This window comes from Macrotis lagotis, chromosome X (assembly GCF_037893015.1).
Source record: "Macrotis lagotis isolate mMagLag1 chromosome X, bilby.v1.9.chrom.fasta, whole genome shotgun sequence".
NCBI classification, from domain to species: Eukaryota; Metazoa; Chordata; class Mammalia; order Peramelemorphia; family Peramelidae; genus Macrotis; species Macrotis lagotis.
Window position 1 is genome coordinate 611,383,081 of NC_133666.1, and position 13,329 is coordinate 611,396,409.

The 13,329-nt window shown below is 35.2% G+C and overlaps 1 protein-coding gene across 2 annotated transcripts in view; it reads right to left on the reverse strand.

Moving 5' to 3' along the window:
* Positions 1 to 13,329, reverse strand: part of TRAPPC9 (trafficking protein particle complex subunit 9) — a 1,041,075-nt gene that overhangs the window by 966,902 nt on the left and 60,844 nt on the right. The gene's annotated exons all lie outside the window — the stretch shown is intronic.

Here is a 13,329-nt window from a genome sequence, read left to right on the forward strand (position 1 = left end):
TGAGTGACCACTGTTCAAGTCAACGAGTAATTTCACATAAATTATAAGATCAGAAACAAAAAGGAAGAGAATTTAGACAATAGAAGAAAGTGGGAAGATATAAATACAGTAGATGGAATAGTAGTAGTAATAACTCATGAGTTTAGTTGAGGAAAAGAAAAATACAGGATGATAACTGGCCGCAATAATCAAAACATAGCCCAGGGACAAAGTCCAATGTTCTTAAGTCAGGAATTTTCTTAAGAGAAACATATCCACATTCAAAGGTAAATAATGCCTTAAGAATTTTAAGTACAATTATAAGTTTGTTTAAGTGTGGGGACAGGTAGATAGCTTAGTGGATAGATCACTGGCCCTGGACTTGAGAACCTAAGTTCAAATCAAGCCTTAGAGACTTACTAGCTGCATGACCCTGGATAAGTAATTTATAATGCTAACTACCTCTCAAAATAAATAAAAGTTTTGCAAATTTTAAGTAATTTAAGAAAAATTATAAAGTTAGAAAATTATTTTGGATTTTTTAACATCTTCAAGAACCAATCATCTCCATTCCCATCTTTGCTCTCAGGAATCCAAAGGCTTCTACTCTTTTTGTAGATGAGTTAATAGAGGCACAGAGTAGTGAGGCAATTTGTCCAAGGTCACAGAGTGATTGAATATCACAACTAGAACTAAAACACAGATCTCCAATTCTCTTCAGAATTCTAAAGAATTAGACAAAAAAAAAGGGGAAACGACAAAAGTTTGGGAGAATAGGAAGGAAGATGTGATAAAGAAAATAATCATCCTTTAAAGCAGGTAAATTTGAAGATCAGACTCTATATACAGCTTCAAAGTTAATCATGCTACCTCCGAATCTTTACAGCAAGATGACTAGACTGAGATTCAGAAAACTTGGGCTCTCATTCCCAACTCTACTAACTAATAAATTAAATATTCAAGATAGATGCTATTCAAGATAGAGAAGTTTCTATTTGATGGGCCTCCAAGTAACAAGGGACTTGTCCAGGGTCACACAGCTTAGGATAACAGGAGGCCAGATTTGGGGAATACAAAGTAAATTATTAAAGCAGGCAAAGTCTAAAGTCATCATAAAGTTATATCAGAAAAACTTGAAGTACTGTGGTTGAAAGAACATTGCTGGGGCGGCTAGGTGGCGCAGTAGATAGAGCACCAGCCCTGGAATCAGGAGTACCTGAGTTCAAATCCAGCCTCAGACACTTAATAATTACCTAGTTGTGTGGCCTTGGGCAAGGCACTTAACCTCATTGCCTTGCAAAAACGGAAAAAAAAAGAAGAAAGAACATTGCTTCAAAATCCATAGAACTACGTTTCAATCCCAATTCTGCCATTTATGCTCAGTGGGATCATGGAAGTCACTTAAATCTCTAAATCTCAATGTGTGTATTTGTAAACTGGAGATATCACTTTTGGTACTAGCTCACTCAAAGAATTGTGCTAGGACATGCCCTTTGTAAACTGGCAAATGTATCTAATCCAATTAAACAAGCACTATTTATACTTCTAACATGTACCAAGAAAAAGTACTAGAGATACAAAATCAAAAATGAAACCATCTCAGATGTCAAGATGATACTTTCTCTACTATATAAATGTGACCACTGATGTTGTAGACATCTATGCATTAGTGTGGGCCACATTATGTGTTTTATAGACCCTCAAAAAAATAGAAAAGATTTATTCTCTTCCAAAAACAAACTTTTTTCAAAGAATGTTAATCTTTTTTATTATTTTTATTTTCAAGTTCCAAATTCCCTCCCTCCCTCCACCCTCTCTACACTGAAAAGGCAGGAAATATGACACCATTAAACATATGAAGTCATGTCAAACATTATCAAATTAGCTATGTTGCAAGAAAAAAAGCAAGAAAAACAAAGTGGAAAAAAAAGATGCTTCAATCTGTACTTAGAGTTCATCAGTTCTCTCTCTGGAGGTGGAGAGTTATTTTTCATTGAGAATGGATTGGAACTGTCAAGGATCAGAGTACCTAAGTTTTCCCAGGTGACTATCATAATATTATTGTTATTGTATGTAATATTTTCCTAGTTCTGCTCATTTTAAATCAACTTATATAAATTTTCCCAGGTTTTCCTAAAACCATCTCCCCTTCATTATTTCTTATACCAGAATAGTATTCCATCACATTCATATACCACAAGTTGTTCAGTCATTTCCCAAGTGATAGGCATCCCCTCCATTTTCAATTCCTAGTCACCACAAAAAAGAGCTGCTATAAATATTTTTGTACATAAAAACTCTTTTCCTTTTTGGGGGGGGATCTCTTTGGGATACAAACCTAGTAGTGGTTTTGCTAGATCAAAAGGTATGCAGATTTTTATAGCCCTTTGGACATAATTCCAGAAAAATAGGACCAATTCACTACCCCAACAGTTCATTAGTGTACCTATTTTTCCACATCCCCTCCAGCATTTGTCATTTTCCTAAGAAATTTAATAATATACATAGTAAAATTAACTAATTTTAAGTAAACAGAGAGAAGTCTAGATTCCTCAAGATAAAATATATTATTATGATATACTAGAAAGAATTCTGAACTTAGAATATGGGGATTTGGGTTCCAGTCCCAATTCAGTCAATAGTTTTCAATCTGATGTAAAGCAAATCATGGTCTTCCTTAGCACTCTTATCTGTATAATGGGACTGGATTATATGTTCTCTAAGGTCCTTCCAGCTCTAACTTTATGTTCTAAAATTCCTTATACTCAATACATTCAATGGTGCTTCATTTAAATTTCAGCTACAGTAGGAAAAAGACTGCAAAGTGATTTCAAGCACCATCTCTAATTCTGCTTAATAATAAAACAATAATTCAGTCCACTGGTTGCCACTTATCTTTCAAAAACAGATTTTGGTCGTTACCTATACCTAGTAGCCTCTAAATTGGTTTGCTGGGAAATATTCTACATGGAATAGCAAAATTGTTTCAGCTGTTACAAAATGAAAAATATAATTTGTTTAAAATAATTCTCTGGTTGTGCCACAAAAGTCTTGATTAATCAAAATATTTAGAAAATAGGGGATTCTGGTTCAATAAAGTTTCTAGTTAACTGAAGGGCTAAGCAGAAAAACATATTTCAGTAGATGCTAAAAACATTTCAGAGAATATATTAGTTCATTTTCTTTTGACTTCAGCTATTACTTTATTTCTTGGTTTTCATCAAATCAGCTCAGAACAGCATGTGATTTCCTATTTCATTCTTATAGGGAAGACTCAGCCTTAATAAATTCCTTTCACTGATATTGGTCAGCAACTCCTCTGTAACTTGTGTCAGAGTATTACCTAAAGGGTTAAATGGTCACAAGATCTGAGCAGTAAAACATAATAATAAATAGATGTATGCAGAGACTTTTATAAAGATAACTAATTTTTATTTGCTTAACTTAGATAAATAATAAATCAAATAACATTTTCAGAATAAACTTAAAGTCATAAATGCCTAAGATATGTTAGTGTATCTTATTTACCAATGCTTAAATTTTTCTTTAATTCTAGATTTTTTTCCCTCTTATCCCTGTACTCAGCTGCAAAAGGGAGACTAGGCTCCTTTCATTTACCTACTTAATTTTGTGTCAAAACCCTCCTGGGGCTTGTGCCTGGCTCTTTCTAACTTGTCTTCAAAGCCTAGGCTGACATTAAAGTCCCTCCACGTTTGCTTATCTATAAGCTGCCAGTAGCTTTGATTTTTTTTTTTGGAAGGGAAAGTCCTTTCTATGACTGCTTCCCTTTAAACTTCTCTTCCCCAGTAAGAAGTCATGTCCCTATCCCTAGCTTTCTTACTCAGCTAGCAGTTTCTTTGTTCTCTATCTTTCTTTTCCTCTCTCTAGGCAAGAGCTCCATTGCCTCCTATCCAACAGTTACTCCTATTGTGAGAACCAAGAGGCAAGGAACCAGGCATATTTTTCCCCAGAAGCCAAAAAATACCAAATGATTCTGTTAACTACCCTAAGAAACTTTCTAGCTTTAAGACACATGTCATTTTTTATTTTTTATTTTAAAAGTTTCTCATAGAATGTTTTATTTATAGAAGTTTCTGAAATAGAAGATAACTAAGAAATCATCAACTCTAACTCTTTTTGCCAGATGAAAAATCAGAGACAGACAGAGAGAGAGAGAGAGAGAGAGAGAGAGAGAGAGAGAGAGAGAAAGAGAGAGACAAGTGATAGAACCAAGGTCCCACAGTGAATTTTTTAAATTCCTGTAGTATAAGAAATATTATTGTCTTAAATTACCTAGTTCCTCTTCTCCTAATATAATTATACCTACTTACCACCTAAGCAAAAGTGATAAATATTTCTACAGATAAATATCTTTACTCAATCAACATTTTCCTGTAAAGCCCTATATCAAATGATTGTGATTTCACCATCACTAGATGTCTTTTAGCAGAGCTATCAAGGACATTCTGAAGGATCTCATATAATAACCTGGAGTTGAACTAGATAACCTGTCAGATTCCTTCTAACTTAAATATTCCCTCCACCAATGCAGATCATAAATTCTTCACTCCACTTTCTGTGCAATTCTCATTTTAAGCACTGATTCTTGAAAAAAAAATCAGCCTTTTACTACCAGGACCAAAGTTACCAAAAAAATACAATTAGATACATAACCTTACTTTTACTTTTTTAATCTCTACAAAATGTATTCAATAAGAATTTCTTGAGTCAACTAAGTTTCAGGCATATGAAAATGGACTATTCACAAAAAGCATAGCCTTGTTGAAAAACTGAGAAGGGAAAAATGTATGTTTGCACAGATAATCTTAATAGTGTGATTGACACTCACAGAACTACTGATGGCTATAGAAAATAAAGGATTCTATTCTATTTATTGTTTACATATTTTTTTAAAAAGCATTTGATAGCTCAAAAAGTAAAATAAAATGGAGACTCAGACAAGATGTCCTACCAGGATATTAAAACTTGATAAATACTTATATCAATAATGGTGACACCTATGTTTGTCTACAGTGATTGCTCACTTGATGGGTAACGTGCTATGGAAAGTTCCAACAAGAGAAGTATTTTCATCAATACTGAGACTCTCAAAAATATCTTCATTTGCAGTTAACACTATACTAATTCCAGTAAGTCCCAGAATACTAATTGTGAAATTCCAACTCAGAGAAATTCGTAGCAATGATAAATTCACTAACTCAGTAAAATTTGTAACAATGAGAATGAAATCAATCTTACCATTCAAATGGATAAAACAAAATGGGTGAAAAACACATATAGTCTAGACCATAAGAAGGAGCTATAAAGGCAGCTGAGTAAATTACTTTATCAATATATATTTCTTAGACAAATGATGCAAGGAATTCGTCCCAGAACTGATAAGAAGAAATGGAAACAAATCATGCTTGAAGAATTACAAGGATTTCAAATAATTTCAAAGTGCTTGTCCTTAATCCCCACAATATACTTATGGGGATGCCAGATGTTTATGAATCATGGAATTCCACAATTAACTCTCGGGATAATTAAAATTACAAATAACCTAAAGAATGATAGAAATACACATAACAGGTGTATGCTGGTATAGCATGTTACCAACAATAACTTATCTGCAAGAAGTGGCATAAAAGACTATTAATACACTAAAATTCTATGAGTCTATTAAATGTATTCAAAGCTCTAGGGGAGCTTGTTATTTAAAGAACACCTGCAGTGAATTCTTCTATAAAGAGAAGAATTATTTTGAAACACAAGTAAATTAAGATGTTGCTATCATTTTCTAAGTTCAAAATTTTGCACGCAAAGACCTAAAGCAAGGAAACCAGTAATGCTTAATCATATTACATTTCTTGTCCAAATTTCTAGTCTATTAATCAAGTCATCTCTGGAATAAAAAAAAAAGTCAAAATTTTGCTCTCAAATAAAAAGAATTCATTTCTACAAAGGAAAAGATGATCAAGAAGCTAAAGCATGTTCTATTTCAGAAATTCACTTCCCCCTTTTCTTTTTTATTATTCAGTCCCATCAGAACTCATTATTTTCCTGCCTGTTTACCTGGCAAGCCTACAGTAAAAAAAAGCCAACTAGAAAAAAGCATTTTGATGGGGAAACTGAAACACTGTTAAGCTGAATTTCAGTTTCACAATCAGATACAGTATAGAAATCAATGATAGTGGAGTTAGCATTTCACTCCTGACATCTAGTGTTGAAAAAATGTAACAGAAGAAACACATCAGAAAATAGCAACAGAAAAACCCACATAGTGCAAATGGAAACATTATTTTTATACAATAAATGCAGTTTTACACCCCCACATGAAAACAACTTCACAGCATGCCAAGAGTTTTCATGTTAATTCCAAACAGCAATTCCAATTCTTAAGTAAGGCCACCCTCTAAGATCAGACATGTGTAGCAGTCACTTAGGGTAATGATTCGAGGGGCCCACAGAGAAGGTGCATCTGTCATAAACTATCGCCCCCAAAACAGATACCACATGGGATGCTGTTAGCTTTTCATTGTTTGTCTTTATATTTACTCTTTTAAAATACAAAAAGGTTTAGAAATCTTGTGTAACTAATATTAGAGTCAGGATACCAGTTCTAGTCCCAGGTCTCCTGACCCTGAGCGAAGTTTGAAACATAACACTTGTACTACTTAATTCAAGGAGTTACAGTGAGAATTCAGACTGAAATAACATACCATAGAGAAAATCTTTTGCAATGGTTAAGAATCTTACAAATGTAAGCAATATTTTGAGCATAAAAATAATAACAGCTAACATTTATACAAAGCATCTCAAAAATCATTAATGGATTAAAATTTAACCAAGACTTCTGGCATCACTTATATAGCGTTTTAAAGTTTTCAAAAGAAACAGGCATCTCTGTCTCCAGAATTATTGTTAAGAAATGAACTTTCTAAGTGATTAAGGCTTATGCTTTTAAGCGGCAGTTTTTTTCCTTTTAATTTAGTCTAGTTAGAAAACATTGTAAATTATCTTACATATTTCTCTATCTTCTAAGATAGGGGGTAGGGAGTAGGATTAGGAACAGACTCTGTAATTTCATTGAATTAGACAACTTCCTGATGAGAAAACTCCCCCTCTCATGTAGACTGTCACCTTCTCTGCATTTTATTATCAATTATTATCAATTCTAGTTTCACAACTCCTCTCATATTTTTCTCCTTCTGATACTGTCACCTAACGAAGACCCTCACTGTCTCATCTCAGGATGACTGAAATAAGTTCCCAGTGGGCTTGCTTGCCCCAAATCTCTCTCCCACTCTAGTCTTTGATCCATTCAACTGTCAAAATGATCTTCCTAGGGTGCACATCTGACCATGTCACCTTCACCTGCTCAAGAAACTCCAATGGTTCTCTATAAGCAACAGAATAAAATTTTAAAAGTCTTTTTTAGCTTTCAAAATCCTTTATAACATGGCCCTTCCTACCTTTCCAGTTTTGGAGTTTGGAATTTGGGTTTGTTTTTTGAGTTTTTTTTAACATGTATTCTATAATAAAGTGACCCTGGCCTTTTCATTGTTGCTCAAACAAGACAACCCATCTCCAACTCCTGGCATTTTACCTAATGATCCCCCATGCCTATAATGCTCTCTTCCTTCATCTATCTGTTTTCCTTCATGTCTCAGTTAAAATCCTGTCTTCTGGAAAAATCTCTCTCGGCTCCCCCTCAACTAGCTTCTTCTACAAGAGATCATCTCCAACTTATCCTATACATATCTTCTTCATATACAGTTTTTTGCATATTGTCTTGAACATAATATTGTGAGTTCCTTTGAGGGAAGGGACTGTTGGCCTTTCTTGGTATCCTCAGGGTTTAGCACAGAGTAAGCATTTAATAAATACTTGCCAACTGAATGACTTACTAGAAAGTTGCCCAGGAGAAATCAGAAGCTAAGTGACTTGGGGAGGAGGAGGGGCAGAAGAATGGATAAAGAGTATAAAAGCCCACAGCATCAAATTTTCCTGGCTTCTAGACAAACTCTATCTATATACTTACTATGCAGTTTCTCAAGAAAAAAAAAATTTTAAATTAATACATTTTTTCCTAGATAACTCTGAGATATCATTGTAAATATAAACTATTAGATTTTTTTTTTCTCTGAATCTCAGTTTCTTTTGTAAAAGGAGGATATTGGGTCAGAAGACTTCTAGAGTCCCTTAAAATTCTAAATTCCACAAAATGTTTTGCATACACAAAGGAACTTCTTCCTTCCTGGCTCAACAACTGCATTGTGTATTACTATGACTGTCAAAGGGATATCCACCTTCCCAGCCCCCCCAGGCTCACAACCCCGGGATCAAGCTCAATTCCTCACTATCTCTTGCTCCATATCCAAGGAAGCTGCTGCCAAGAATTGTGATTTTACCTTTGTGACATCTTTTGAATATGACTCTTTCTCTCCTCTGACGTTGTCATCACTCCTAGTACAGGCTTTCATTGCCCCCATCTTAAGTACTGCCATAAGTCACTCTCCACACTTACCCTCCTCCATTCTGCCACTAAGGTGGTTTTCCTAAAGCATAGGCCTAATCACATCACTCAGTAAACTCCAATGGCTCCTATCATCTCAAAGTCAAATACAATGTCCTGTTTGCCCTCCAGAGTCCTTCATAACTTAGCCCCCTCCTCCACTTCCAGACCTAGCATGTGCTCTTCAGTCCCAGTCTCTTGGCTGTGCCATGAACAGTATGCTCAGTCTCTCAGCTCCCAGTCTTCTCCCTGGGCAGTCAGTCCATCAGGCCCGGATGCTCTTCCTCCTCTCCAACAACTGACATCGTCTCAACTGAAGTTTTAAGTCTCAACTGAAATACCACCTTCTGCGGGAAGCCTTTCCCCTTACCAACCAGATCTCTTAATTCCAATATATTCACATTGTTTATCACTTCCAACTAATCCTGCATACTGATTGCTTTGTCTATTTGAATGACATTTCCCTTGCTAGACTGGAAACTCTTTGAAGACAAGGACTCTCTTTTGTCTCTTTTTCTATCTTGAGCACTTAGCACAGTGTGAGACACATTGTAGGTGTTTAATATATATGTTGAAAGTTGAGTTTGCCAAATAAAAAATCAAATAAATTAGTTGTTAATGTACAATTCTCTTGGGGAAAAATATCAGATTATTATTAATCTAAAAGTCTTGAATTATGAATATAAAAGTCTTGATCTTTTGAAAAGAAAAGAAAGGAAAGAAAGGAAGCCAAATAAATTTGGTTCTGTGTCAAAACTCTACCTGGATACCTTTTCCTACAAAACAGTTTTGAGAGTAAAGCAGGTCCATCTTCAAACCCCTCCTACCCTTGCCAACATCCTCTATACCTTTTGCTTTATTTAAACACTTTGTTTAAATACCTCTCTAATGTAATACATGAAAACAAGAGATCAAATAGTATCTCCATTATTAAAGCCGACAAAACTAGATATGCTTCCTTCCAGTGGCAGAGTTTACTACAAAATAACATCAAGTCCACTGTTTCTGGAAGCTTGTCTCTTTGGATAGCAACCCAATTCATACTAGCCTAGTGTCACTCAATTGGTTCTGAAATGGAAACAAGTATGCAGAGAGCAAAAGAAGTTATTACTAAAAATCGAGATGCCAAGACTAGTTAAACCAAAGTTGCTTTCTCATAACCTGGTCCTCATCAAATGTGTATAACTTCCCTAACATTAAGTTTAACATGCACTTTACCGACTTGGCTGACTCAGAGAAAACCAGATCAAGCTGGCTTTCTCTACCTGCAGTCTTGCTATTTCAGTAGGCCAAAAAGGGCTTGATCCCACACTTAAGTAAATGATTTTTTAAAATAAGTAAATATTATTTAACTGTATAGAGTGCTGAATTCAACAGGAAAAGGTGGTACTACATTTGTCACAATGTGTGAACACTTTATTTACTCTTCCACGCTTCTGTTTTCACAGACAGACGACATTCATCTGCCAAAGAAACACTAATAATTTTGGTGCTTTTGTGGTGTGTCATTCCTGGAAAACCTTAGAATATCTTCCAAATATTATCTCTAAACTGGAGAAATGAAGATGTTCTAGCTGCTATAAAGGAAAACTTGAAAAGCAGTGTGATACCACTAGTATAAAGACCTCTGAACATAGTGATTAAGCAGTGAACTAATATTCCAAATAAAGGTCAAGGCCCAAGATGATGGCTTGACTAACACTCAAAATAAGTTAAAATATTCCCTAAGAGCAATCACTCTTCAATTCCTGTCTCTTTCATCCATGACCTCCTCCTTCCTGAACTTGCCCAGGTCAAGCTGTGCTGGCATCATCCAATTATCCAAGGTCACAACCTCAACACCACCCTCCATTCTCCCTATCACTCACCCTATGTATCTAATCTGGTGCTAAATCTTACAATTTCCATCTCTCACCTCAATCCCCTTCATTCCATTCACAAAAATACCACTCAAGTTCAGATCCTCATTGCCTCTCACCTGGAGAATTGTAACAACCTTTGGACTGGTCTTCCCATTTCATCTCAACCCATCCCACAGACAGCTGCAAAAGTTGAGATCTGACTCTGTCATGCCCTTACATAATACATTCCAATGATTCCAGGTGTGTGTTATCTTACAGGATGGAATATAAAATACTTTAACATTTAAATCTCTGCACAATCTGGGACCTTTCTAGCTTTCCAATGCTATTATGTTTTCCTCCCTCCATTAACTCTAATGATGTTTATCCTTAATTTTCAAAGAACATCAGGGAGATGATGCCATGACATGGCATCATCAGAGTTCATGGAGGGGATTTCATTGAGGAGGGGCTGTAATAAGTCACCAGTCTTTCTCCTCCAGTCAAATATGAATCAGGCCCTAGATGTGAGGTGGCAATCAAGGTTAAGTGACTTGCCCAAGGTCATATATCTAGTAACTCTCTGAGATCTTATTTGAACTCTAATCTTACTGACTTCAGGGCTGGTGTTCTATCCCGAGTCAACAAGCCCCACACACTCTACAATCCAGTAACACTCTAAGTTCTTCAATGGCAGAGGCTGTTTCTATTCTCCTTTTGATCCGCTGATCTTAACATGATACAGTACACTTAAGAATTGATTGTTGAGGGGCAGCTAGGTGGCATAGTGGATAGAGTACTAGCCCTGGAGTACTCAGGAGTACCTGAATTCAAATCTGTCCTCAGACACTTAATAATTACCTAGCTCTGTGACCTTGAGGAAGTCACTGAATCCCAATGCCTTGCAAAAAGAAAAAAAAAAAAGAAATGATTGTTGACAAGTCATTGGTAAATTCAGTTTTACCCCATGGGGGCCTTAAAAGAAGAATGAATTATAGAATCACAGATGCTCAGAGACAGAAAGGACTTCAGAGATCATCCAGTCAAAGCACTGTCTAAGGAGGTATCTATTCAACATCTCAAAGCTCTGTTGGAAGACCTTGAGTGATGGGAACTCCTTAGCAAAACTTTAAATAAAGGGCTATATAAATGTGAAAAGTTGGGAGCAGTTTACATGGTGCAGTGGAAAGAACACCAATCCTGGAGTCAGGAGGACCTGAGTTCAAATCTGGCCTCAGATACTTACTTGCCTAGCTGTGTGACCTTTGGCAAGTCACTTAACCCCATTGCCTTAAATAAATAAAAATAAATAAATAAATACATGTGAGAAGTTATTATTACTGCTGTAGCTAATACTAATTTTGTATAATACTAATTGTCAGGAAGTCATTACTCTTGTTACTCAAAATCTGCCCATCTGCAACTTCTACAAACTGTTCCTGGTACTGCCATCTTGCTTCAAACAAAGCAAGTCTAATTATTTTTCAAATATTTTAATAGACACAGCATGTTTGCCCAAAGTCTTTCCTCCTCTAAACTAAACATCCCTAGTTCCTATCACAAATTTTTCAAATGAATATTGTATCCTTCTATGGGGTTAACCTCTAACCTCCTCACCATCTTGCCCTTTTCTCAATGTGCTCCAGCTCACAATATCCTTTCTAAAATCCACTACCCAACATTGAATTAATTCCATGAGATCTGACTAGAGCAGAGAACAATGGGTTTACCACTGACCTTATTCTGGACACTTACTATGCCTCTATGATTGCTAAAATTAAATCAAACCAGATTTTTGGCTGCTACTCTTCACTTTGTTGACCAATCTTGCCTTTGTCTAAACCATAATCAATTTCCCAGTATTCTTAATATTAACCATTATCTAGTCATGTCTACCTCAACCTCTATTTGAACAGCTGATTTTTTAACTCGTATATAAGACTATAATCCTTATTAAATTATATCTGAATTAAATGTTGGAAATAAGATAAGCCAAAGTTTTTTAAAGTCAAGTTCCAAGCTCTTTCCAGTGTAGTACCCTAACTTTCCAATATCAGAAACAAAATCAAAATGCTTTCTTGAAAGTAATCATGATACTTTATATCAGAGTTTAAATATCAGACTTTATCTTTGCTGACAATCTCAAATGCTCCAACAGGAAGGAAATTTGCATTCTAGTTATGATTGAGCTAACCACTGAACCTCTCTTCTTTTTTTAATCTATAAACAAGTTCAGTGTCTTTTTATTCTGAAGTTAAGATGATTATCAATCAACTACAGAAAATTTCATTAAACAAGACCCTATTTTTCCTTCAACTACTCAAACTGCACTTTGAAAGAATGAATAAAATTTTGAATTCTAGAAATTAAGTACTAAAAACATAATAGACCCACTCATCACTGTATTATTTGTATTTTGCATCATTTCTAACCTCTCTGGAAGAAACCTTGGAATTAAGCATGAAAAAAAAAACCACTGAAGAATTCCTATTCTATGGCAATTCCTCTAACTGAACTTATGAAGCAAAGAGGTCAAAAAGAGAAAAAAGGTATCTTATAGAAAGAGGGCAGCTAAGTGGCACAGCGGATAAAGTGGCTGCCCTGGTATCAGGAAAACTCATTATCCAGAATGCAAATCAGGCCTCAAATTTACTAGTTGAGTGATTGTGGACAAGTCACTTAACCCTTTTTGCCTGATTCTGGAATGTGAGTTGGAGAATGAAATGGGAAACTACTCCAATACCTTTGTCAAGAAAACTGAAAATGAGATTGTGGAGTTAGGCACAAATGAAAACAACTGAACAGAAATGGAAACATAGAAATAGAAATGAAACACAAATTTTCATAAAGATTTTTTTTAGCTTAAAAGGGATTTTAAAACAAAGTAGGCATCAATTGATTGGGGAAAGGCTAAAAAACATGGTAAAGGAATATGATGCACTATAATATCCCTATTCACAAAAATATATATAGCTGATTAAAATTAAAGTA